The sequence below is a fragment of the Hyperolius riggenbachi genome, chromosome 4, assembly GCF_040937935.1.
Source record: "Hyperolius riggenbachi isolate aHypRig1 chromosome 4, aHypRig1.pri, whole genome shotgun sequence".
Classification (NCBI taxonomy): Eukaryota; Metazoa; Chordata; class Amphibia; order Anura; family Hyperoliidae; genus Hyperolius; species Hyperolius riggenbachi.
Window position 1 is genome coordinate 199,862,277 of NC_090649.1, and position 27,025 is coordinate 199,889,301.

Here is a 27,025-nt window from a genome sequence, read left to right on the forward strand (position 1 = left end):
TGGGCGGCACCACCTGTATCTGGCTACCCATACTGTTTGCAGTACCTATAGCTCACTACCTATACTGAGTGCACCACCTGTACATGGCTACCTATACTGCAGCACCTGTAGCTTGCTATCTATACTGACGGCACCACCTGTACCCTATATCATATGTTAACTGGGGATTCCCTGTATTTTGCTAGTATTTGGCTCCACCCACATCACATCCTGGCTATGGCCATTCCCCCCTGCTTTCTTCGGTGTTGATGCCACGCCCGTTTTCACCTCAGGATTTGGCCCACTGACTATCTAAATAATGAAGTCATAAGATGAACATGACAGCAGGATAAGCTGCTAAAGCTTTTAATTATATTATTTTTTATTACATTTTATTTATAAAGTGCTAGCATATTAGACAGGATATAAATCACTCATAAAATATGTTCAGTGCTTTAAATATGATTTAACAGGCAGTAATAAATGTGAATACCTCAACCCACACACAGTCCTAATGTACAATGGGATATTACTTGAAAGTATACTGCGCACTATCAGAACAGAAGGTGGCCATTGTAATGTTTGACGACAGCAGACTGTTTTCCTATAGAGTAGATAGTAAATGTGCAAGTCTTGCAGACTTTTTTTTTCTGCACAGAATATATTTTTAGCGGTTCTTCCAGGAAAGGGCTGAAATCATCCGTTCAATCTGGACACGTTACAACGAGCACTAGAAAGCACTGGGTAGGAGTTGAGATAAGAGAAAGAGGTTGATCACAAATAAATATATGGCTTGGGGAAAGTAATATTGATCGGTCTTGTAAACTGGACGGCCAATCAATAGCAATTTCTGGAAATGCAAGGCATTTATTCTGTACAACTTGTACGGCTGGGAGGAAAATGGATGTGCTCATAAAGAATCCACAGACAGTGTTCCTGTAGAGATTTTACAGCAAATGTGTGGAGCTCCAGGAAATCATCTGCTGCCCATCTCTGATGCAGAGCTCTGTTTAATTGATATTTATAATAAAGAACCATTGCAAATATTACCGAGAACGTTTTAGCCCTGTGATACCGACAATGTGTAAAGGACACAGATCACAAAACATAGAACAATGCAGGGTGAAGCAGAGACAGTGGCATTGAATCAGACAGTGCATGATGTATTAGCCTCTGAAGAAGCAAATGTACGCGAAACGGCTGTCAGCCCCCCCCCCCCCCCCCCCCCCACACACACACACACACTCCCACTGCATACCACTTTGTCTGTACCCATAGGGCCACAATAAAGGTACTGTCTGTCTGATGCAGTGCCACTGTCTTTGCTTCACACTGTTTATGGAGGATCCACCAGTGTGCATGTTTCACAAGTACCAGTGGTGGGGGGCCTCGCTGCCAGCTGCATCTAGTGTTGGTATCTTTTTCTAATATTTTTGTTAGAACAATGCAAGGCTTGTATCTAAAGCAAATACAAAATGTGTGTAATAAGCTGAATGCATGTACAAATATAATGATTTGTAATAAGGATGTGACTGCTGTCTTTATCTTTGTGAGTGTGTGCGATCTGTAGATTTTTAAATTTCTTTTTTCAATCTTTCATGGGGAACAGAAAGGACAGAGAAGTCTGTGCCTTGCATTTACCTTGCTCATTGAATAATACATATATCAATTTGCAGCTAAAGAGGATCCGTAACCTAAATGGCATAATGAATAAAATTGCTTATTTTTGTTTTACAATATTCATTTATAAATTAGTTTTTGCCCAATGTAAAATCTTTCCTCTCGCTGATTTACTTTCTGAAAGCTATCACAGGTGGCAAGATCTTTAGTACTGGCAAGTGATCTACACGGAATGCTAATTTAGGGCTTGTTCACACCTAGGGCGTTTGCGTTTTTTTTTCAGCGCGGGTGATTTTTAAAAATGCCCTGAAATCGCTAGTGCAATGATTCCTTATGGGACAGTTCATATCAGCGCATTTCATTCGCTTTCCGCTTGGCAAAGCGCTGCATGTACCATTTTTGGGGCGATTTCGCTACAATGGAAGGTATAGGAAAAGCGCAAAACGCTTTATCCGGCGATTGTGTTTGCACTTTTATGAATAACTACATTGTATTTATTCATTTCCGGGTGAAAGATTTCACTTCCTGACTGACGTCGGGAAGAGAAAAAACAGAATCCCTCTGCAAAAGCGCTTACAAAAGTGCTTCGTACAAAATCGTAGCACGCAGTGTAGCGCTGGGAGGGGGAAAAATTTTTAAAATCGCTGGCGTCAGTGATTTTGATTTTACATGTGAACAAAGCCTTACTAGGAGTTCTAAAGCCAGTAGAAAAGATCTCTGGGGGGGGGGGGGGGGGGTTCAACTAATCATCAGTCTAGGCTAAGCGCCTCAGTGGGAGGGTGGGGCTGCATACCAATATGCCACAGTAAGTGTTTCTGATGCTGAAATTTGGAGAATTGCCATAAAAGTGGGTATCATGAATAATTGACTGCATTCTAATATACAGTGGGTTGCAAAAGTATTCGGACCCCTTAAAGTTTTACACATTTTGTCACATTACTGCCACAAACATGAATCAATTTTATTGGAATTCTGTATGAAAGACCAACACAAAGTGGTGTACACATGATAAGTGGAACGAAAATCATACATGATTCCAAACATTTTTTTTACAAATAAATAACTGCAAAGTGGGGTGTGCATAATTATTCGGCCCCCTTTGATCTGAGTGCAGTCAGTTGCCTATAGACATTGCCTGATGTGTGCTAATGACTAAATAGAGTGCACCTGTGTGTAATCTAATGTCAGTACAAATACAGCTGCTCTGTGAGGGCCTCAGAGGTTGTCTGAGGCCCTCAAGAGAATATTGGGAGCAACAACACCATGAAGTCCAAAGAACACACAAGACAGGTTAGGGTTATTGAGAAATTTAAAGCAGGCTTAGGCTACAAAAATATTTCCAAAGCCTTGAACATCCCACGGAGCACTGTTCAAGCGATCATTCAGAAATGGAAGGAGTATGGCACAACAGTAAACCTCCCAAGACAAGGCTGTCCACCTAAACTCACAGGCCGAACAAGGAGAGCGCTGATCAGAAATGCAGTCAAGAGGCCCATGGTGACTCTGGACGAGCTGCAGAGATCTACAGCTCAGGTGGGAGACTCTGTCCATAGGACAACTATTAGTCATGCACTGTACAAAGTTGGCCTTTATGGAAGAGTGACAAGAAGAAAGGCATTGTTGACAGAAAGCATAAGAAGTCCCGTTTGCAGTTTGCCACAAGCCATGTGGGGGACACAGCAACCATGTGGAAGAAGGTGCTCTGGTCAGATGAGACCAAAATGGAACTTTTTGGCTAAAATGCAAAACGCTATGTGTGGCGGAAAACTAACACTGCACATCACTCTGAACACACCATCCCCACTGTCAAATATGGTGGTGGCAAGATCATGCTCGGGTGTGCATCTCTTCAGCAGGGACAGGGAAGCTGGTCAGAGTTGATGGGAAGATGGATGGAGCCAAATACAGGGCAAACTTGGACCTCTTGGAGACTGCAAAAGACTTGAGACTGGGGCGGAGGTTCACCTTCCAGCAGGACAATGACCCTAAACATAAAGCCAGGGCAACAATGGAATGGTTTGAAACAAAACATATCTATGTGTTAGAATGGCCCAGTCAAAGTCCAGATCTAAATCCAATCGAGAATCTGTGGCAAGATCTGAAAACTGCTGTTCACAAATGCTGTCCATCTAATCTGACTGAGCTGGAGCTGTTTTGCAAGGAAGAATGGGCAAGGATTTCAGTCTCTAGATGTGCAAAGCTGGTAGAGACATATCCTAAAAGACTTGGATATTACAATATCTTGAGAGGTGCGCTGGACAAATAAATTCACACTATGTGGGATTGTATTATCTTGTTTTATTTTTATTTTTAGTATTTAATTGTATTTAAACGTTCTATGCATGCCCTGGGGATGCATGCCTTGGAGATACAAAGTGCTGAAGCAAACCCCAATATGTGAATAGCTGCATGTTCCTCAAGCTTTGGATTATGTGAAAGTATTAGCAGAACTGTCCCTTTAATGGAGAAGAAGGGGAGGATCTGTGAGCTGGATGTCAGCTGGTATAAAAAGACAACTGGTTCAATGGCTCCTAAGATTCTGATGAAGACGGTCGCTACCGTTGAAACATGTCAATCAACTTTACACTGCAGTAGAGGTGGAGGGGCGCTACATTCTATCTACTAGTCAAAGAGAGAAGAGTGCATAACACAGCACCGGCTGGGTGGAACGCAGGGAAGTAGCCAGAGCAGCGTAGGTGAGACGCACTGGAGGAAGTGACGTCATCACAAAGGAGCAGAGAACCGGAAGCTGATATCGGAGTGAGAGGCGGCGCCGTGAGACGGTTTGCCGCTACTGATCCCCTTGTATACTCAATCTGGATTAATCCCTTGAAGCAGACGAGACGACCCACTTAACAACCTTTGTGGAACTGGGACACTGTAACCATTCATGGAGGAGACGCCACAGGAGGTTAGATAAATGATACAAGTGTTTCTAGCTGCTGGTGAACTGTCCATAGGGATTCTATTTGAAGAGGTGTAGTGCCATCGGAGCAGTGTTTACAGTATACATTTCAATTAAACCGAACATTTGCAATAAGGATTGGGACTTTTGCATGTGTAATCACTGGAAACCCGGGCATTGACCTAACCTTTTTAAGCATCACAGCTTTACTCTCTTGGATCCTAATTTTATATCCTTATCTTATATATATGTTTTTTATTCCTGATATTTTTTGATTGATTTTTAAGAGGAGAATATCCTTATCCAGGTTTTAAAGGGAACCAGTACGCCCAGTGTGGTGGTGTGGGTGGGTGTGTTGAGCGTTTTTAGCGCGCTTTAGTGTGGTGATGTGGATGTGTTGAGTGTTACCAGGTTTGCCCTTTTATATACATCTTTCAAGGGATGTGTGTTTTTAAAACCGTTTAAATACAATTAAATACTAAAAATAAAAATAAAACAAGATAATACAATCTCACATAGTGTGAATTTATTTGTCCAGCGCACCTCTCAAGATATTGTAATATCCAATTCCTGTGTATGGTGGGGAACGGGGGTTAACCCCACCCGAGTAGGTTGCAGCTGGGGACAATATTATACAGTCACATCTCTGTATTTAAATCAATTGTTCAGGCAGCGCCCTCTGATTTTTGTAATATCCTAAAAGACTGGCAGCTGTAATTGCAGCAAAAGGTGGTTCTACAAAGTATTGACTCAGGGTGCCGAATAATTACGCACACCCCACTTTGCAGTTATTTATTTGTAAAAAATGTTTGGAATGACGTATGATTTTCGATCCACTTCTCACATGTACACCACTTTGTATTGGTCTTTCACGTGGAATTCCAATAAAATTGATGCATGTTTGTGGCAGTAATGTGACAAAATGTCGAAAACTTCAAGGGGGTCAAATACTTTTACAACCCACTATATGTTGTTACCATTCCACTTTAAGTCTTTCAATAACTACTGCTAAGGTAATTCCTTTAATGGCTAACTACAAGTTTTCCTTGCAGGATTTTGAGACTTTAAGTTTCTTCTTCAGGCATGTTACAGAACTGGATCAGAACTGATTCTCTCCATGACCAGACCACATACAACTGACTAGTGCTGAATGCTGAAATCCGATTGGCTGTTATAAGCAACTGCAATTTATCATTACTTGTTAATCAGCTAAACAGCAAAATTAGCCTATCCATTCATCCAAAGTGCTTTTTAAATGCTGAAGTGAGCACTGTGACCCTGCTCAGTGACTGCTTGAAATGGTCAATGAGATGCTAATAATCCTGGCTTACATGCCCATTTAATGCAAATTGTATGCAGCTTGGAACTGGGCCAAAGAAGAGTAATCGGCTCAGCACCAAGCTCTGTATATTTTGCATTAAATTTGCTTGCAAGCTGGAACTATTTGTCTCTTACTGACCATCTCTTGTAACTGCTTATGAGGTCAGATGGGGTTGGGAAATTGCACACACAATATTAGAAGTCATTCCCCCCAACACTATATACTAAGAAAGCTGAGAACTCAAGCACAGGCTCGGCACCACCCACTGACAGTGGCGTCTCTAGATGGGTGCAGGCATAAGTCGTGCCATGGGCACCACAGCGAAAGAGGTGCCATGCCCCCATGCTGTGCCATCATTCCTGCCCCCCATGCCTCTCTGTTATTTAGGTAAACAAGGTCAGAACATTCAGCGGTAGGATGAATAAAGTGCTTGACTGCGCTATTCTACCTGGCTGCCTATGCGGCTGTATAAGTACATGGTAGAAATATCAGCCAGACCAGGTCCGCAGCTGCCCTGCCTCAGAGCTTGCACATAGTGGCATGTGGCTCTAGATGGTTGGGTCTGGCACTTTGGCAGGGGACACACCGATCTGTCCTCTAACCTATAAGAGGGGTGGGACTTGCCACCTCACCTCAGTGTGGTTACAGTAATGGCTGAGAAGGTCTCTTCACGTCATTGGCTGAAAATTAGTTCAGAGAAACTCTAGAGTGCAGAGTGAGTGACCTCAACGAGACCGCCCCGAAGGTTTGAAACTGCAGCCACCTAGTGATGGTGAGAGCGAGACAGCGTCACAGCCGTGGCAGTTTATGGTAAGAAGTCATGCCGCACTCAGGTACTTCATTATTTTAATTAAATAATTATTTTATCTTGATGCCCCTGGCTATTTAATGTTTATCCTGAGGCACCTGGCTACTTAATTATTTTATCTGGAGGTGTGGCAACTTAATATTTTAGGGGAGGGGGGTGGTGGGGGTGGGATGGGGGCAGTGACTACCTGATTAATTATCTGGAGGCATATGAACACTTGGTTGTGGGGGGCAATCTCAGTGGTGCTGTATTGCCCAGATACACCACCCACTTACAGGGCTCAAAGATAGTGTTGGGCGAACAGTGTTCGCCACTGTTCGGGTTCTGCAGAACATCACCCTGTTCGGGTGATGTTCGAGTTCGGCCGAACACCTGACGGTGCTCGGCCAAACCGTTCGGCCATATGGCCGAACTAAGAGCGCATGGCCGAACGTTCCCCGAACGTTCGGCTAGCGCTGTGATTGGCCGAACGGGTCACGTGGTTCGGACCCGAACGCGCTCTGATTGGCCGAACTGTCACGTGGTTCGGGTAAATAAATACCCGAACCACGTCATATCTCCGCCATTTGTCTGTGGGTTTAGCTTTGGGTAGGCAGGCAGGGTAGTTCGCGCTCCAGCCACGCTAGCCAGGGTCCCCCCCAGTCATTGTGTGTCGCTGCTGGGAATAGTAGTACACCGCTCGCTCAGCATTCTGTTTACTGCCACTCTGTGTACCTCGCTCAGCCACACTATATAGCATTCTGTTTACTGCCACTCTGTGTCTGCTGGGAATAGTAGTACACCGCTTGCACAGCCACACTATATAGCATTCTGTTTACTGCCACTCTGTGTACCTCGCTCAGCCACACTATATAGCATTCTGTTTACTGCCACTCTGTGTCTGCTGGGAATAGTGGTACACCGCTCGCTCAGCCACACTATATAGCATTCTGTTCACTGTTCTGTGTCTGCTTGGAATAGTGGTACACCGCTCGTTCAGCCACACTATATAGCATTCTGTGTACTGTTCTGTGTCTGCTGGGAACAGTAGTACACCGCTCGTTCAGCCACACTATATAGCATTCTGTGTACTGTTCTGTGTCTGCTGGGAACAGTAGTACACCGCTCGCTCAGCCACACTATATAGCATTCTGTTCACTGTTCTGTGTCTGCTGGGAATAGTGGTACACCGCTCGCTCAGCCACACTATATAGCATTCTGTTCACTGTTCTGTGTCTGCTGGGAATAGTGGTACACCGCTCGCTCAGCCACACTATATAGCATTCTGTTTACTGTTCTGTGTCTGCTGGGAATAGTGGTACACCGCTCGCTCATCCACACTATATAGCATTCTGTTCACTGTTCTGTGTCTGCTGGGAATAGTGGTACACCGCTCGCTCAGCCACACTATATAGCATTCTGTTCACTGTTCTGTGTCTGCTGGGAATAGTGGTACACCGCTCGCTCAGCCACACTATATAGCATTCTGTTTACTGCCACTCTGTGTACCTCGCTCAGCCACACTATATAGCATTCTGTTTACTGCCACTCTGTGTCTGCTGGGAATAGTGGTACACCGCTCGCTCAGCCACACTATATAGCATTCTGTTCACTGTTCTGTGTCTGCTTGGAATAGTGGTACACCGCTCGCTCAGCCACACTATATAGCATTCTGTTTACTGTTCTGTGTCTGCTGGGAATAGTGGTACACCGCTCGCTCAGCCACACTATATAGCATTCTGTTCACTGTTCTGTGTCTGCTGGGAATAGTGGTACACCGCTCGCTCAGCCACACTATATAGCATTCTGTTTACTGTTCTGTGTCTGCTGGGAACAGTAGTACACCGCTCGCTCAGCCAGAGTATATAGCATTGTGTTTACTGCCACTCTGTGTACACCGCTCAGCCAGACTATATACCATTGTTTACTGACACTCTGTGTACACCACTCAGCCACACTATATACCATTGTTTACTGACACTCTGTGTACACCGCTCAGCCAGACTATATACCATTGTTTACTGCCACTCTGATTCTGCTGGGAACAGTAGTACACCGCTCGCTCAGCCAGACTATATACCATTGTTTACTGACACTCTGTGTACACCGCTCAGCCAGACTATATACCATTGTTTACTGACACTCTGTGTACACCACTCAGCCACACTATATACCATTGTTTACTGACACTCTGTGTACACCGCTCAGCCAGACTATATACCATTGTTTACTGCCACTCTGATTCTGCTGGGAACAGTAGTACACCGCTCGCTCAGCCAGACTATATACCATTGTTTACTGACACTATATAGCAGACTATATAGCATTGTGTGTACACCGCTCAGCCAGACTATATACCATTGTTTACTGACACTCTGTGTACACCGCTCAGCCAGACTATATACCATTGTTTACTGCCACTCTGATTCTGCTGGGAACAGTAGTACACCGCTCGCTCAGCCAGACTATATACCATTGTTTACTGACACTCTATGTACACCGCTCAGCCAGACTATATACCATTGTTTACTGCCACTCTGATTCTGCTGGGAACAGTAGTACACCGCTCGCTCAGCCAGACTATATACCATTGTTTACTGACACTCTATGTACACCGCTCAGCCAGACTATATACCATTGTTTACTGCCACTCTGATTCTGCTGGGAACAGTAGTACACCGCTCGCTCAGCCAGACTATATACCATTGTTTACTGACACTCTATGTACACCGCTCAGCCAGACTATATACCATTGTTTACTGCCACTCTGATTCTGCTGGGAACAGTAGTACACCGCTCGCTCAGCCAGACTATATAGCATTGTGTTTACTGCCACTCTGTGTACACCGCTCAGCCACACTATATAGCATTGCGTACTCTGCCAGTCAGTGTGTATATTGCTGGGATCAGTAATACTCCACTCACCGTCAACCACTATATGAGCTCAACATGAGTTCCCCAGAGACCTCCGCTGTGAGCAGCACTCCCAACAACAGCAACAGCCAACGCCCCACGCAAGCTATAACATCCACCCCAGCAGCCAGTGGTCAGCAGCAGCCCTCCCCGGAGGAGAACGTTGTGTCCATCAGTCCGTCGCCAGAGCGATTAATGAGGGCTGCCATTGAGGAGATGATGGGGCCTGATGTGGAGGAGGAGGTCTGGCTCAGGCCAGCATCCCAAGTTAATGTTGAGGACGATGAGGGGTCTGTGTCTGGGGATGTTGGGGTGGCAGAGGTGGTGGGTGGGTCAGACTCAGGAGAAGAGTTGTATGATGAGGATGATGATCGGGACCATCTGTATGTGCCTCAGAGTCCGACCCCGGAAAACATGTTGTATCGTGTGTTTAGGTACTAAAATCTGCGTTCCCTCCCAGTAGTGTTGGGCGAACAGTGTTTGCCACTGTTCGGGTTCTGCAGAACATCACCCTGTTCGGGGTGACTATATAGCAGACTATATAGCATTGTGTTTAATGCCACTCTGTGTACACGGCTCAGCCACACTATATAGCATTGTGTTTACTTCCACTCTGTGTCTGCTGGGAACAGTAGTACACCGCTCACCCGCCACTGTATAGCATTGTGCTCTGTGTCACTGCTGACAATAGTGGTACACCGCTCACCCACCACTGTATAGCATTTCTGTACTGCCACTGTACTGCTGCCAGTCAGCGTGTACTTTAAGGATAAGTGAAATGAGGAAGAAATCCGGTGAAAGAGGGAGGGGCAAGGGAAGAGGTGTTTCCCCTGACGGTTCACGTACAGGCCACAGGGGAGCACCCAAGAAAACCCACTCAATACTGCCCATGTTGTCCAGGACAACAACCCTCACAGATCCAAAAGAACAGGACCAGATAATTACTTGGATGACCTCTCAAGCGTCCAGCAGTGGGTTAAGCAGCACCAGCACATCACGCACGAGGTCCGAGTCCTCAGCCAGTTAAAGTCTGGGCTTTCTTTGAAGACTGCACTGAGGATGTTACCATGGCGATTTGCAAGGTGTGCAAGACCCGCCTGAGCAGGGGGAAAAGTATTAACAACCTCTCCACCACCAGCATGAGCCGCCACATTCTATCCAAACATCCCACTCTGTGGGCAAACGCGGCAGGACAGGGTACCACCAGCAACACTGCCTCCCTTGGGTTCACCAGACTCACCACCAGACCCGCCTCAGCAGCAGCAGTAGCCCAGCCATTGCGTGGTTCACAACATTCACAAACATCAGACGATGCTGACACTGTCACTTTCCGGACTAGTGCTCTTGAGGTCTCCCAGTGTTCATCAAACACAACAACCAACAGCCCTTCGGTGTGCAGCGCTACGGTTGAGTTGTCTGTTTCTGAGATGTTTGAGCACAAGAGGAAATTGCCAGCAAATGACCCCCGGGCCGTGGCAGTAACAGCCAGCCAGCATAGCCAAGCTTCTGGCCTGCGAAATGCTGCCATATCGAGTGGTGGAGACAAACAGCTTCAAGGGCATGATGTCAGTGGCCATCCCACGTTACGTGGTTCCCAGCCGCTACCACTTTGCGCGCTCTGCAGTGCCTGAGTTGCATGAGCACGTGGTCAGCTAAATAACCCGAAGCTTGAAGAATGCCGTTGCCTGCAAGGTTCACCTCACCACTGACACCTGGACGAGTGCGTTCGGCCAGGGTCGATACATCTCCCTTACCGCGCACTGGGTGAACCTTGTGGAGCCTGGCAGCGATTCCTCACCTGCTACGGCGCGGGTGTTGCCCACGCCGCAAACAGCTGGATAACAACAGCAGCACCTACCTCTCTGACTCCTTCTCCTCCAACGCATCTCAAAGCTGTACCTCATCCGGAAATGCTAACCCAGCACCAGCAGCAGTAGGATCGTGGAAGCAGTGCAGCACAGCTGTTGGCATGCGTCAGCAAGCGTTGCTGAAGCTGATCTGCCTTGGGGATAAGCAGCACACAGGGGAGGAAATTTGGAGGGGAATAAAGGAACAGACGGATTTGTGGCTGGCACCGCTGGACCTGAAACCGGGCATGAAGCTAGACACCTGGCACGAACTGGCAATGTACGCAATAGAGGTGCTGGCTTGCCCGGCAGCCAGCGTTATGTCGGAACGCTGTTTCAGTGCTGCCGGAGGCATCATCACAGATCGGCGTATCCGCCTCTCCACAGAAAATGCAGACCGTCTGACTCAAATTAAAATGAATCAATCCTGGATTGGAAACGACTACGCAACACTCCTGGACCCCAACCAAGTAACATGACCGATGAACATCTGGGATGGTTTAGCGTTTCCGGTCCCTGTTTATTGAACCTCTCATCTGTATTACATTTATGACTGCATGGCGGCAAAAAGCATTGCTGCTATATCCGCACGCTTTTTGTCCTCATGCAAGGCCTGGGTTGTTGTGTCTCACAAAGCGTGGCCTTCTCCTCCTGCGCCTCCTCCTGTTCCATCACGTGTGCTGCTGCTGCTGCTGGGTTACCGTTGCCGCGTGGTCCCTGTTTATTGAACCTCTTATCTTTATTACATTTATGACTACATGGCGGTACAAAGCATGCTATCCGCACGCTTTTTGTCCTCATGCAAGGCCTGGGTTGTTGTGTCTCACAAAGCGTGGCCTTCTCCTCCTGCGCCTCCTCCTGTTCCATCACGTGTGCTGCTGCTGCTGCTGCTGGGTTACCGTTGCCGCGTGGTCCCTGTTTATTGAACCTCTTATCTTTATTACATTTATGACTACATGGCGGTACAAAGCATGCTATCCGCACGCTTTTTGTCCTCATGCAAGGCCTGGGTTGTTGTGTCTCACAAAGCGTGGCCTTCTCCTCCTGCGCCTCCTCCTGTTCCATCACGTGTGCTGCTGCTGCTGCTGCTGCTGGGTTAGCGTTGCCGCGTGGTCCCTGTTTATTGAACCTCTTATCTTTATTACATTTATGACTACATGGCGGTACAAAGCATGCTATCCGCACGCTTTTTGTCCTCATGCAAGGCCTGGGTTGTTGTGTCTCACAAAGCGTGGCCTTCTCCTCCTGCGCCTCCTCCTGTTCCATCACGTGTGCTGCTGCTGGGTTAGCGTTGCCGCGTGGTCCCTGTTTATTGAACCACTTATCTTTATTACATTTATGACTGCATGGTGGTACAAAGCATGCTATCCGCACGCTTCTTGTCCTCATGCAAGGCCTGGGTTGTTGTGTCTCAAAGCGTGGCCTTCTCCTCCTGCGCCACCCTCCTCCTGTTCCATCACGTGTGCTGCTGCTGGGTTAGCATTACCGGTCCCTTTTCCTGGAACCTCTTATATGTATTACATTTATGACTGCATGCCGACAAAAAGCATGTTACCTGTGCAAAGAAAACAGACATTTCCCGCATTTAAAAGACAGTTTTCCCTTTGAAACTTTAAAATCGATTTTCTCAAAAACTATAAGCTCTTTTTGCTAAATTTTTTTTTCCTCTTGTACCCACTCCCAAGGTGCACATACCCTGTAAATTTGGGGTATGTAGCATATAAGGAGGCTTTACAAAGCACAAAAGTTCGGGTCCCCATTGACTTCCATTATGTTCGGAGTTCGGGTCGAACACCCGAACATCGCGGCCATGTTCGGCCTGTTCGGCCCGAACCCGAACATCTAGATGTTCGCCCAACACTACTCAAAGATAAGGCAACACACTCCCAACAGAAGCTCCACCCGAAGAATTCTATTCACCAGAATGTAAGCAGGTCTAAGGAGATCTAACCCAGCAGACCAGAACAACAAAACACACAAAAGATGTGCCATGTATAACACTATCACAGAACACAGAAAACAAGACCACCGTCCATCAGACACCAGCCACAAACACCAAACTCTTTAGAACTTTGGAGGCCATCAAAAACAAACTTTGAACCTCAGAAAACATAACACAGCCACGCCATTTACAGAACAGCGGATTCAGCCTAATAAACCTGTCACAGTTTTAATACAACAGTTCCTCCAAAGCTGCATTAACTCCATACTGTGTAAATATTGCCAGGCAATGTAGAAAGGTGTGGAAAATTGCTGTTGATTAGCATGTTTATGCAAAAATAAATCCAGGAGCACCGATGAAGTTAAAAAAATAGAAAAGTGTGCCAGGGTCCCACCCCAGTACCAAGGGGTCGTAATAATGTGATCCAGCAAAGGACCGGCACCACTCAGTATGTTATAGCTCAAATACTTTAATGATACATCAGAAGCAGCGACAGACTGCTGTTTCGGCCTTCCATAGGCCTTTGTCAAGTTGCACAAAATTTTTTTTTGTGCAACTTGACGGAGCTCCGCCATAAGTCTCCATCTAATAAACCTAAGATCGCCATCTAATAAACCTGTACATCGCTGCGATCTAAGGCAGCACTTTACTGGGGACAGCCGTGTGACATGGTTGTCCCCTCCATTGGCTCAGGGGTAATCCGCTATCATAGGCTGATCACAGTGATAGGCTGGCGGGGGGAGGGAGGGGCCACTGGAAAAATAAAAAAATACACAATTTCATTTAAAAATAAAACAAATATTTATTAAAAAAACAAAAACATTGGGGGAGCGATCAGACCCTAACAAAAGAGAGCTCTGTTGGTGGGGCGAAAAGGGGGAGGGGGAATCACTTGTGTGCTGTGTTGTACCGCACTGCAGGAAAGCCTTAAAGCTGCAGTGGCCCTTTTTGTGAAAAATGGCCTGGTCTTTAGGGGGGTTTAACACTGCGGTCCTCAAGTGGTTAAGCTCTAGTGGAAAGAATAGTAATGTCATCATGTGGTTAGAAGATTCTTCAGCTAACCCTTTTTATGGCAGAACAGTCATGATCCTCAACAAACAAATGCAACTTTGAAAATATGAATTTAATTTGATAACATGGAAAAAAATAACTTGCGCATGATTGCATACATTGTTACATAATTCTCCACAAACATATTGAATGTAGTCCTTTTAGTCCTCCAGATGACAGTGTCTGTTTATGAGAGGCTGCTGCGGGCACTCCCTAATGTGCGCCCGCAGGGGGTCAGGCTCAGATTAGCCTGGCTCTTGGAATACTAGCCAAGATTGGAGACAGAGTGGATCATCCAGAGTGAATCAAGACTACAGCAGCTTATGCCAAACAGTATTTACTGTATCACGAGGTGGCTGAAGCTGCAGAACAAATGTCCATTTATTAAGGAATGACTTTGTCTGTCTTTTATAATATATGCGATTGATCATTAACGAAACCATAAAAGCACAACATGATCCAGTTCTCTCTATATCCAACTAATTAACCATTTGTTAGTCCTTTATTGGGGATTAATAAGGCATACATTAAATAAGGGGACAAGGGAAAAAAGGGCACAGGGGAAGCCGCAATGTCAAAATATGGTTTATAACAGTGTTTTTTTTATCGTACAGGATATCTAGCCTGCACCCAGTACCCTGCCCCAGTCTGCTACTAGCACTCTTCTCACAGCCTTCACCCTGCCGCAGCCTGCAACTAGTACCCTGCCCACAGCCAGTACCCTACCCAAGCCTGCCACTAGCACCCTGCCTGCCACAGCCATCAACCTGCACCCAGCACTCTACCACAGCCTGCACCCAGCACCCTGCCCACAGCCAGTACCCTGCCCAAGCCTACCACTAGCACCCTGCCACAGCCATTACAGCCTGCCCCAGCCTACACCTAGCACCCTGGCCCAGCCAGCAGCCTGTCATAGCCTGCTGCAACCAGCACCCTTCCCATAGCCAGCACCCTGCCACAGCATGCACCCAGCGCCCTGCCCCAGCCTTTACCCAGCCCCATCCAGCACCCTGCCCACAGCCTGCTCCCCGCCTTCAGCCCGCACCCTGCCCCAGCAGCAAGCCCCCTAATATTTTTTACACAGGGGGGCACAATTGTAGTGTTTGCCATAGTCACCATATTACTCAGTTATGCCTCTGCCTCAGACATAAATGCAGCAGACTCCCTCCCCCCACTGGGTGCTGGTAGGGTGGGTGGGACAAAGCTGCTGAGTGGGGTGGGTGACACTGGATGGGGAGGAGGAAGTCACTGGGTAGGAGAGGGTGGCACTGGGTGAAGTGGGTGACACTGGGTGGAGAGGATAACAACTGATATATAACTGACAGCAACTGATATATTTCAGTTCTGACAAACTGGACAGAATTGTGGTAAGAAGAAAATAGTGATCTTCTGAGAGGAACTGAGAGATAAGTATGTAATATTCATTTGCAGGTACATCATGTGTTTATCTTAAATAATTTTACTCAGTTCAGGTTCCCTTTTAAGTCTGGCGATATTAGCTGCATTCTTGTTCCTTTTGTGTGATTCAGACATTACTGTAGCCAAAAGGATCAGCATGGCTGCCAGGCAATTCCCACTCTTTGAAAGGAGATAGATATGATAACCTTCATAGCCCTCTCACTGCAAGGTCCCTTTATTGTCTTAATTTGCTTGTCAAAACTGGAAAACAGTATATTTTTCATTTCTGTTATTGCAAGACAATACCACCAAAAGCAAACAAAGTTTGCCCTGTAAGAAAAGAGATCACTTTGGTCCCTAATGCTAATTTTACACTAACACAGTATGTGCAACACAATGCCACAGTGTGCACCAAGCCTTACGGGGTACAAAAACAATGGTAATGGAAATTGAGCAGCTGATATTAACAAGTTATTGTTCTTACAACAGTATATCTACGCCCCTAAAAACTTCATCTTGGGCTCAGGGGCATAGATATACGTTTCCCGCTGTGCGTGCTCCCGCTTGCTTCTGCGCGCTCCCGTTCGCTCGTGGATGCGCTCCCACGTGCATTCTTGTTGCCGTCTGTTAGTAGGGAGATCAGTGAATGGGAACGCAGTTCCCATTCATTGGTCTAGATCCCTGTGTCAATAAACGCCGACATAATAAGATGCTTGCGGTCACTGTAAAAAACAAAGTTACATCGCGTCCTAACAGTACACGTAGGAAGAAAATGTGTGGGGACATCTTGTGGCCAAATAGTAAAAGTACGCCATTTTTTTATAAATACACATACATATAAATTGAGTTAATCCCTTACCTCCCCCACTCAGTCTCCAGTAGTTACACACAAAACATTGGATATTAAAAAAAAAAAAACCAAAAACCCAGAAATGATAAATAAAGAAAACCTTAGGGACTGAACTTTTTATTATGTATGTCTTGAGGGTATATTACTGTTATTTTTGCATATATGGGTTTGTAATTAGTGATTGATGCAAAACAGAGAAAGTACACCTTTATTTCCAAATAAAATGTTGTCGCCATACATTGTACTAGGGAAATATTTTAAACATTGCAATAACCGGGACAAATGGGCAAATAAAATGTATGGGTTTTATCCACAGTAGAATGCTTTATTTTAAAACTATAGTGGCCTAATATTGAGAAATAATGAATTGTTTCCATCTTTTTCTTATTATTCCCGTTAAAATGCATTTAGAATAAAATAATTCTTAGCAAAATGTACCACCTAAAGAAAAGCCTAATTGGTGGTGAAAACAACAAGATAAATATACTTTTGTTGTGATAAGTAGTGGTAAAGTTATTAGCGAATGAAAAGGAAGAGCACTGAAAGGTAAAAATTGCTCTGGTTCTTAAAGAGGAACTGTCGCGAAAATCTTATAACCCCTACAAATAAAAAGTTCATTTCTTCCAGAATAAAATGAGCCATACATTACTTCCCTCCTGTGTTGCTGTCACTTACACTAAGTATTAGAAATCTGAAATTACAGAAATATTTTGGGCTAGTCCATCTTTCCATAGGGGATTCTCAGCATGGTATTTATTCTTTATAAAGACATTCCCTGAAAAAGATTTTTACAAAGATGCTGGCCTGCCTCCCTGCTTGCTGCACACTTTTTTGGCAGTTGGACGGAGCAACTGCCATTCACTGAGTACTTTTAAAATTATGAAAACCCTGAGAACCCCCCATGAGAAGATGGGCTAGTCCAAAATCTGTCGGTAATGTCAGATTTCTACTACTGTAAGTGACAGCAACATAGGAGAATAGTAATTTATGGCTCATTTTACAATGCAAAAAAATGTACTTCTTTTTTGTTTATGTTTACATGTATTTAAAATTTTAAGATTTTCACGACAGAGGTCCTTTACAGTAAACTAGAGATCTGGCTATCTAAAGATTTGATACTTACCCGGGGCTTCCTCCCACCCCATAAACACGTGTGAGTCCCACACTGTCCTCCCCCGGTCTCCTGTTCAGCTGCGATCAGCCCCAGTAATAGGCTCAGTCGCGTCAGTCTGGGTCTACTGCGCATGCATGGGAGTTCCATGCATGCGCAGAAGACTCAGACTGGATGGGACTGAGCCTATTACTGAGGCTGATTGCAACTGAATGGGAGATCGCGTGAGGACAGCAAGGGACTCACACGTGTTTATGGGGTGGGAGGAAGCCCCGGGTAAGTATCAAATCTTTAGATAGCCAGATCTCTGGTACACTTTAAAGTGGACCTGAACTCTTGCACAAGACAGAAGGAAAACAGAGAAATGCACCCTGTATGTATTTAGAGAGTTTAGCCTGTCTAATTCCCTCTCATTTGCGTCTAATCACAATTTGTAATTTGATCTCTCCCCTGGGTCACTTGACTTGCCAGGACAGAGATGGCAGATAAGCTCATTTGAAAGCGCTGGATGTTAATAATATGTCTGCTTCCATAAATCAGGAAGTAGAAACATTAACTTCAGGATTTGCATCAGCTGTAACAATTTTTTTCTCATTAAAGGTTTTATGCTGTTGCTTATCTTTTAGAGCAGAGAGGAAGTTCTGAGTTCAGGTCCGCTTGAAGGGGAAAAAAACCTTAGTGGTGAAGGGGTTAAATGAACTGTGATTATCGGATGCCTTGATATAGCATCCAATAAAGTATATTTATTGTTAAGACAAGTATTGCTGAACTCACTGATCACCCCTAGAGTTGAATTAACATGCTTTGCCAGCTGTGCTTTATTCATCCTGTTTTGAATGTAACTCAATTCAGAAGTGGCCTAGGTGCACATAGGATACCCGTAAATGAACCCTAATACAGGGGAATTGCGGAATGATGAATTTGCATAGTTTTAGTTTCGACTGTATCCAAATACTGTCTCACATAAAAAAACAAGAGTTGCTTAATAATGTATTTCAGGGGCACAGAACAAACAACAAAACCATATATATACATATTAAAAAATAAAACTTTCTTTGTGGTTTGCAAATGATGACAGATCTCGGAGCCATTCTGGTTTAAGCAATGAAGGAAGTGAAATCCCTGTTCTAGTTTCGTAGCAGGCTACAGAGAAAGAAATCAACTTTATTGGTTCACGTCTACAGGTCCACCAGTTCCCAGAAACAGACATTTCACTTAACCACAACACTTGTTCAGTTTCTTCTCAAAACACCATTTCACTCGTTTGCATAAATATGTAGCTATTTTTTATGTGTCTGTGATAAATTCATTTATAAAGCCACAGGTGTATTAAAAGCCAGAGTTTTCCAAACTTGTCATTAAAGTGAACCTTAACTGAGAGGGATATGGATGTTTCCTTTTAAACAATACCGGTTGCTTGGCAGTCCTACTGATCTCTGTGGCTGCAGTAGTGGCTGAATTACAACCCTGAAACAAGCATGCAGCTAATCCAGTCTGACTTCAGTCAGAGTACCTGATCTGCATGCTTGTTCAGGGGCTGTGGCTAAAAGTATTAGAGACACAGGATCAGCAGGAGAGTCAGGCAACTGGTATTATTTTAAAAGGAAAAAATCCATATCCTTCTCAGTTTAGGTTCCCTTTAACCACTTGATGACCGCAGTGTTAACCCCCCCTAACGACCAGGCTGTTATTTGTTGCGCTGGGCTGTGCAGGCTTTTCAGCCTCCTGTAGTAATCATAAATAAAAGTATGCATCTAAACTGAGTGTAGGCTTCGTCGAAACAGTGAAAAGGGTGCATTCAGCCAGCTGGTAAAAAGGGTGCAGTATAGAGCACAATGTTATTAGCAGCTCTTGCACCGCCCACTGTATAATAAGGGCGCATGGTCAGTTTTATCAGTAATACTAATTGTGGTTTTAAAGGATGTGATCCCGGCGCTTTGATTGGCCCAATAAGCCTGTTGGGCCAATTAAAGTGCGGGGATCACATCCTTTAAAGCCACTGGACCCGAAGGGGCTCAGGGCGGGAAGAGTGGAGCGGCCGTTATTAGCAGTGGCGTAGCAACAGGGGGTGAAGAGGTAGCGACCACATCAGGCCCTTGGGCCAGAGGGGCGCCAAGGGGCACACCCCTCAAACACAGTATTAGCTCATTATTGGTCCTGTGCTGTCTGATAATATTCACTTGTATAGATGCTTTTGAATAGTAGTGATCATTAACACACAGTTTTTCATCCCCTTCTTGCACCGCTGACACTGTGGTTGTCCTTGATTGGTTTTGGTGTGTTGTATCAATTGTTATCTATAGCATGCTTGGGGTGGGGGGGGGGGGCAATGCTAAACTTGCACTGGGGCCCATGGCTTCTTAGCTACGCCACTGATGAAAAAAATAATATGGATAAACTAAAAATGTTATTACTCTTACTGCCCAATCCAATGACATTTTGGGGATTTTTTTTCCTGTTGAAAACGTATTACTGTATGGTGTATATGAGAAGGTTGACTAGGTCATCCATCTTGCCCCTTTAAAGAAGTAATTACATTTTATAAATGAATGAACTCTTTTTGTTCTGTTGAACACAAACCATTGTGTACCCATTTCTGTCCTTCATGCGATCATCAAGAACCCATAACAAATAAAGATTGTTTTACTGGCTATTGTTAACATGAGTATGGATGCTGTACTCATAGGAATAGTTTGCATTATATCATTTTTGTTTGACATGAAATAAAAAATATTAAGCTTACTGGTAATTCTTTAACATAAGTACACTGGCTTTCTTTCTGGTGGTCAATGACAAAACAGAAGTCTCTTCCCTGGGCAGTAGATAAACTAAAAAAATGGAACAAGTATGTTATTACTAGGAATAGTAGATGTAGATGATTCTTAGTTGATGCAAATGTCATGGCAATTTTATGCAAATGTGTGCAGCTTCAAAATGGAACAATGAGATGGTGTAGCTTCTGCTTTTGATTGGTCCATTTTGGAGCTGCATACACTTTGCTAAAATGACCATAAAATTTGCATCAGTGCAGAATTATTTGCATCTCATTGAGCATCCCTATTTGTTACTCCGGATAAGGCTTCTGAAACCACATGTTCCACCATGTTTCTAGATCAGCTGAAGCAAGTCGCAGCACACAGTATCCATAAACATTGCAGCCAAGTTGACTGATAACGAATCCAAGAGGCCAACATTGATCTTGAAGTCTCTCATATATCTTTTGATTAGCCTTGTGATTCATTGTCTAAGACAGATAAAAACCCAGAACACAGGCTATCTTTGTTTCCTCTAATAAACATTACAGCTCTTGACGGAAAATGTGTTTAAGCTGACAAAATATGTACTTCTTGCAGACCTTTACTGACTAAGTTATTAAATAGTAATATTCCAATTTAGTGCAAAAAAACAAAACAGATAATCAGCATCCTACAAGGGATAAATGGCGTGGCTGCAGTTTACTTTTTTGGTATGTTTTCTGCCACAGAAAGCTATTTACTGTACTGTATATGCAGGAACTTTTGACATCATGTCTGAAGTCAGATCAAATATCTTTGATGGATGAGAAGGTGCAGATCTGATACTTAGCTGTAAAAAAGAAAAAAAAAGAGTGCTAATATCTTCTGCTACAAACACATGGTGTAGCACATAGCTGGAATGAGTGTAGTATAGTGGTTCCTGCTTTTCCCCACAGGGCCATGTAGGTAAAAGAGGAGACACAGCTGCATTTGTTAGCTTGTTTCCTCAATCCATGACATTAGTGAGAAAGGAAACAAATGGGTAGACTGGCACTGTGATGAAGGTGAACTCAGTCTCTGCTGTATGCGCACTTTATTGGTTGTTATTATTATCATTATGGTCCTTTATTTATACAAGTCAAAAGATCTTACATGTAAACAGTGGAGACTACAATAGCTATGAATCTGCAAATAAGACAAGAAGCAGTAATAGGCTAAAGTAATGCACTTTATTGTAGTATCAAAACAGGAAGGCTGAGGCGTGTTGAACCAAAGATTAGCCCCTAGTCATAGCCATACAACTATTTTCTGCCCAGTTTACCTTCCCTGGGAATTCTACCTGCCCTCTGTAGTCCTTCAGATCTTTTGCTGTCATTCCACTCTGGTCTGTTCAGCTGTGCTCCTTCAAAACCTGGCTGACTGAGCCAGTCGTGGCCAACAGTACATGCATGACCCCATGCCTCCTATATCGTGCTGCCATGCAAGCAGCGCAAGTGAGGGCGCATGCACAGTTACAATTTTTATGAACTGCACAAGGGGCAGCATTGTAATGTGGATCATCGCACTGCAATGTAAAAGCACTGCAGCACAAAAGCAAAAAGGAAAAAAATGTCCCTAGACCAGTGATGATCACCGGATGAAATCTGAATAGGTTTTATTCGGATTTCATCCAGGTAATTAAAGCACCTGGGGGGGGGGGGGGGGGGTGTGTTAAACTTACTTAGCAGGCGTTTCCTTAATCCATCCCACGGCACCTCCCAAGCGTTCCAAGCTGCGGTCACGTGATTACAAACACTGCCGGGTTAAAGGAGGAAGTGTTTGTAGTCACGTGACACGTTTGGAATGCAGCGTGGGAGGAACCGTGGGATGGATTAACACCCCCTTGTCCACCCGCACAGGTGGGTTCGCGAACCTACCGCGCAAGTTCGGTTCGCACAAACTTTCATGAACTGCAATAGACTTCAATGGAGAGGCGAACTTGGAAATTTAGAAAAAACTATGCTGGCTAGAAAAATGATGGAAAAGATGTTTCAAGCGGTCTAATACCTGGACGGAGACATGGTTGGTTTTAAGGTCAGAAATCACATTGAATGTCGAATTGCAGGCCTAAACTGCTTTACATCTTGCATGTGTATACGTCTGTCAGGAAGTGTAATCCCTCCTCTCCTCCCTTCCTTCTCTCCTCCCTTAACCCAGAGGTTGATGGATCGAAACCATCCTCTGCTAGGCATGATTTCATTTTTGCACCTCGCATGGGCAAAACTGTTTCCATAGCCCTGTAAGAGAAAGTGTAATAAGGGCCCTGCCGTAACATAGATATTACGGTAGCTAAGACTACTCCTGTGCCTTTCTTGTAGTTGAAGAGATGAGTAAACTGTGACACCACACTTAAAAACACAACAAAACAAAAAAAAAGCAAACAGAGAAGCTTCCCCATATTGGAACATTGGATTTGGTAAAGTCTTAAGCCAATGTGTTGTAAGACACAAGTAAGCTTTAGGTTAGCAGGAATGGTTGCATGGCCAGTTGGCCACCTAGCTTTTCATCCTTCCCAGGCCAGCTAGGCTGGCTTCAGCCTGTAGTGTTGGTGGTATAGTGGTGAGCATAGCTGCCCTCCAAGCAGTTGACCTGGGTTCGATTCCTGGCCAATGTATGTGAGCGTGCTTTTGACATCCTACAAATCCCTGGAAGACAAGATCCTCCTCCGGAGGAGGAGAAGGGAGGAGGAAGGGAGGAAGCTGTTGTGGGGTGCTATTTAAGGAATTACAATCAGCCAGGAGCAAGCTAATAAGCCTACAAGAGCCTAACTACGCTTTCCGTAGCAGAGTCTGTCGGCAGCTGTCCCTTCAGTAATTACTGTAGGCAGACAAGTGAGTAAAATGGCCGGAGAACCTTGCCTTTTATAAGGGGGGGCTCCAGGAGTGAGTGTAGTCTGATTGGCGACAATGTGCCTGCTGACTGTGATGTAGAGGGTCAAAGTTGACCCTAATGGAGCATTATGGGGGCGAACCGAACTTCCGCAAAAGTTCGCCTGCGCCGGCGAACGCGAACCACCCAAAGTTCGCCTGGAAGCGTTTGCGGGCGAACCGTTCGGCCCATCTCTACTGCCCTAGACTACAATGGACATATGACTATGGTAGAGATTAGATCAGGCATGGGCAAACTCGGCCCTCCAGCTGTTACGGAATTACAAGTCCCACAATGCATTTGCCTTTGAGTCATGACTGTGGCTGTCAGACTCCTGCAATGTATTGTGGGACTTGTAGTTCCTTAACAGCTGGAGGGCCAAGTTTGCCCATGCCTGGATTAGATTGTAAACTCCTCACTAGGGACAGCTAGTGACATTACTATTTATGCTCTGTAAAGAACTGCACTGGCACTGTATAAATATTGCAGAATAATAAAAAAAGCAATGCGATGTTCACAATGCAACTGTTGCAGTGCGGTCTAACGGCGGGCAACATCCCAATGCACTGTATATGGATACACTGTCTATCTGGCATATGTGAACTGAGTCTAAAGAGCACCCTATCTAAGAATACAAGGGCTGCCATACTATTATCATATTTTAAAGATGCTATTGTATAATTGAAAGTGGAGACAGAATGTCAGGGTCCTGATTCAATTAACTTTTCTCTTGAGTGTTTTTACAGGAGATGATTTCATACATCATCAATAAAGTTCCTTTTCAGGCACCAGCAACACACAAAAAATCCACTTAAAAGATCTTTCCCAAGTTTAATATTGCTTTTCTTACCTCAAGTTCTAGTTGCTGAAAAATACATTGTAAATAATACAAGAATTTCAGCTTTCCAGTTTCTTGGTCAGATTTTACAATTCAGATTTTGGAATTTGTACTTTTTACACTATATTCTATGGTGCTGACTTTTAGGGTTAGTTGAAAAGCCATCAAATATGCTATCATTATGAAAATCAATATGGAGGCTGAGGCCACATGTTTCACATGCTTTTAAAACAAATGTACTTTTTTTGAAAGCTTTCCTCATGCTTTAATCTGTTAATTAGTTAAACGTACATAATTGAAGGTATAAGTATACATTAAATACACATTTGAATAATGGACAGTGTGGGGTCCCCAAGTACTTTTTGCCCCCATGTGGACTGATATTCCTCACATAATTTGGGGCCTTTGAGCATGGAGGTCCTTCCCCTGAGCAATACCAGACCACATGGTCCATAACACCAGGGGTATTCTGAAGGAGATGCTATTAAGCTGAAAACGTACCCAATCTCCCCTCCCTCTCCCCTGAGCCAGGTGTGAAAATGTGTTTACTTACCAAAGCCTTTTTGGGAATAAAAATAAAAAGTCATCGTGTTTAGAGCAGAACAAAATACTACAAATGAACATCCAATACTCATCTCAACTGTGTGAAGCTGTGAAGTGTGGTTGAGACAGCATAAGGGAATTGGTTTGTTTTGCTGCCTTAATGCTGGGTACACACTATGAGATTTTATGGTCGATTTACTGTCAGATTGATTATTTCCAACATGTCCGATTTGCTTTCCGATCAATTTCTGAGCATTTTCCGATCGATTTCCGTTAACTTGAATAGGAAATCGATCGGGAAATGCTCAGAAATTGATCGGAAGGCAAATTGGACATGTTGGAAATAATCGATCTGACAGTAACTCGACCATAAAATCTCATAGTGTGTACCCAGCATAAGAACTGATGCCAATTAATTACACATTGTATCTAAAAAAAAAAATTAACTAAGTATTTCTGGATTTGTCTCAGAAAATTCACATTTATCCAGCTCCGTGTATAACCAAAGGAAAATAAGTCAATTTCAACTGAACTTTGTTGTATTGACATCTCATTATTATTGAAAGTGGCAAACTCAGTTTACCCGAGTAAGCAGCTTAGCTTAGCAGTAGAATGTCTTCTAGAATTAAAAAAGAGTCCATTGGAAATTGATTTATTTTCTGCACACACGGATGTGAATGTCCAGCCATTAGACAAAAGGGCTTGCAGTTACTTTAGCTGAAGACATAAGGTGGAACAAGTTGTAAAATGTAGTTAGTCGTTAAATATATACAGTACATCTGAATTAAAATATTTCATCATCATTTATAATGAGATTGTGACATATTCCTTTTTCAGACCAGTATTAAAAAATGAAAAAGGGTATCACTTCCCTCCTCTTTCCTCTGTAATGCATGGAAGAAACATTTGTGGGTGGAGGATTCTATTTACATAAGAATACAACTAAAATGTCTGTTTTTCTCATAATTAGCACAGTATTGCTTAGACACAGGATATCCACGTTCAGCAAACAAAGACACATTTTCAAAGAGCTGCTTCTTAGGAAATTTGGAAATTTCTAGGGAAATCACTCTCTGCTGTGATTATCCCTACTGATAAGCAAAACAAATCTTCCTATCAGGCAACCCACTCTAGTCCAAGGAAAATGAAACTGAGCCAATTAAATCCTTCATCTGCTAGTTAATTAACCTCCCTAGCGTTCTGGACGAGCCGAGCTCGTCCAGAGACGCCGGAGGTCACCGACTCACCCCTCAGGCCCCACTGGGCCGATTTGAATATTTTTTTTTTAAACACGCAGCAAGCACTTTGCTTGCTGCGTGTCCTACCCGATCGCCGCCGCTCGCCGCCGATCCGCTGCTACCCGCCGCGATACAGGCCCCCCCCAAGACCCCGTGCGCTGCCTGGCCAATCAGTGCCAAGCAGCGCTAAGGGGTGGATAGGGATTTCCTGTGATGTCACGACGTCGATGATGCAGATGACGTCACGCCATTCGTCGCCATGGTGACGGGGGAAGCCCTGAAGGAAATCCCGTTCAGAACGGGATTTCTGGATGGGTCTTTGCGCCGGCGGCGATCGGAGTGGTGGGAGGGAGGAAGCAGGGGGGGGGGGGGGGGGGAATCATGTAGCTAGCACTAGGCTAGCTGCATGATAAAAAGAAAATGCACAAAAAAACATTCTTGCGGCCTCAGGGCCGCGGGAATCAGAATGCCAGGCAGGTTAAAGGGACTCCGAGGAGTGCCTGAATTTAAAAGAATACACTTACCTGGGGCTTCTTCCAACTCACCGTAGGCCGCGCTTCCTGGTTATGCGCAGACCTGTCATGCCGGCCGCTGTGATGACGTGAAGTGGCCGGCGTGATCACGCATTGCGTCATTAACCAGGAAGAGCCGGCCAACACCAGGCCCGGGTGTCGCCGGGTGATGCCGATAAAGGGGGCCGGTGGAGGCTGAAGGAGACGAGCCAGGAGGATGCCGCGGGACCTCGCCTCCTACGGTGAGCTGGAAGAAGCCTCAGGTAAGTGTATTCTTTTAAATTCGGGCACTCCTCGGAGTCCCTTTAAGCAGTTGCTAGCTAAAGGTATCGGTACATCTAGCAACTTGGCGGCCCATTGACCATCCGATTCTAATCAGATGGAAATTGTTGCCACCAAATGCATGCTGGTTCGATGATGTGGCCAATTTTCAGGCCGAGCATGTTCTAGGCTAGAAAGGAGACCCCTCCAAAAGGGATGTATCGATGTGGCCGATGTACTATGTGTCCGTATGTGGATAGAACAAATA

At 44.7% G+C, this 27,025-nt stretch overlaps 1 long non-coding RNA gene across 1 annotated transcript in view; it reads left to right on the forward strand.

The window, feature by feature from the left end:
* The first annotated feature begins 4,238 nt into the window (after positions 1–4,238).
* The window catches only part of LOC137571694 (uncharacterized), a 32,395-nt gene continuing 9,608 nt past the window's right edge, over positions 4,239–27,025 (forward strand). The window contains exon 1 of the long non-coding RNA XR_011031408.1: positions 4,239–4,510. This is a non-coding gene — a long non-coding RNA (uncharacterized lncRNA). The remainder of the gene's footprint in view (positions 4,511–27,025) is intronic.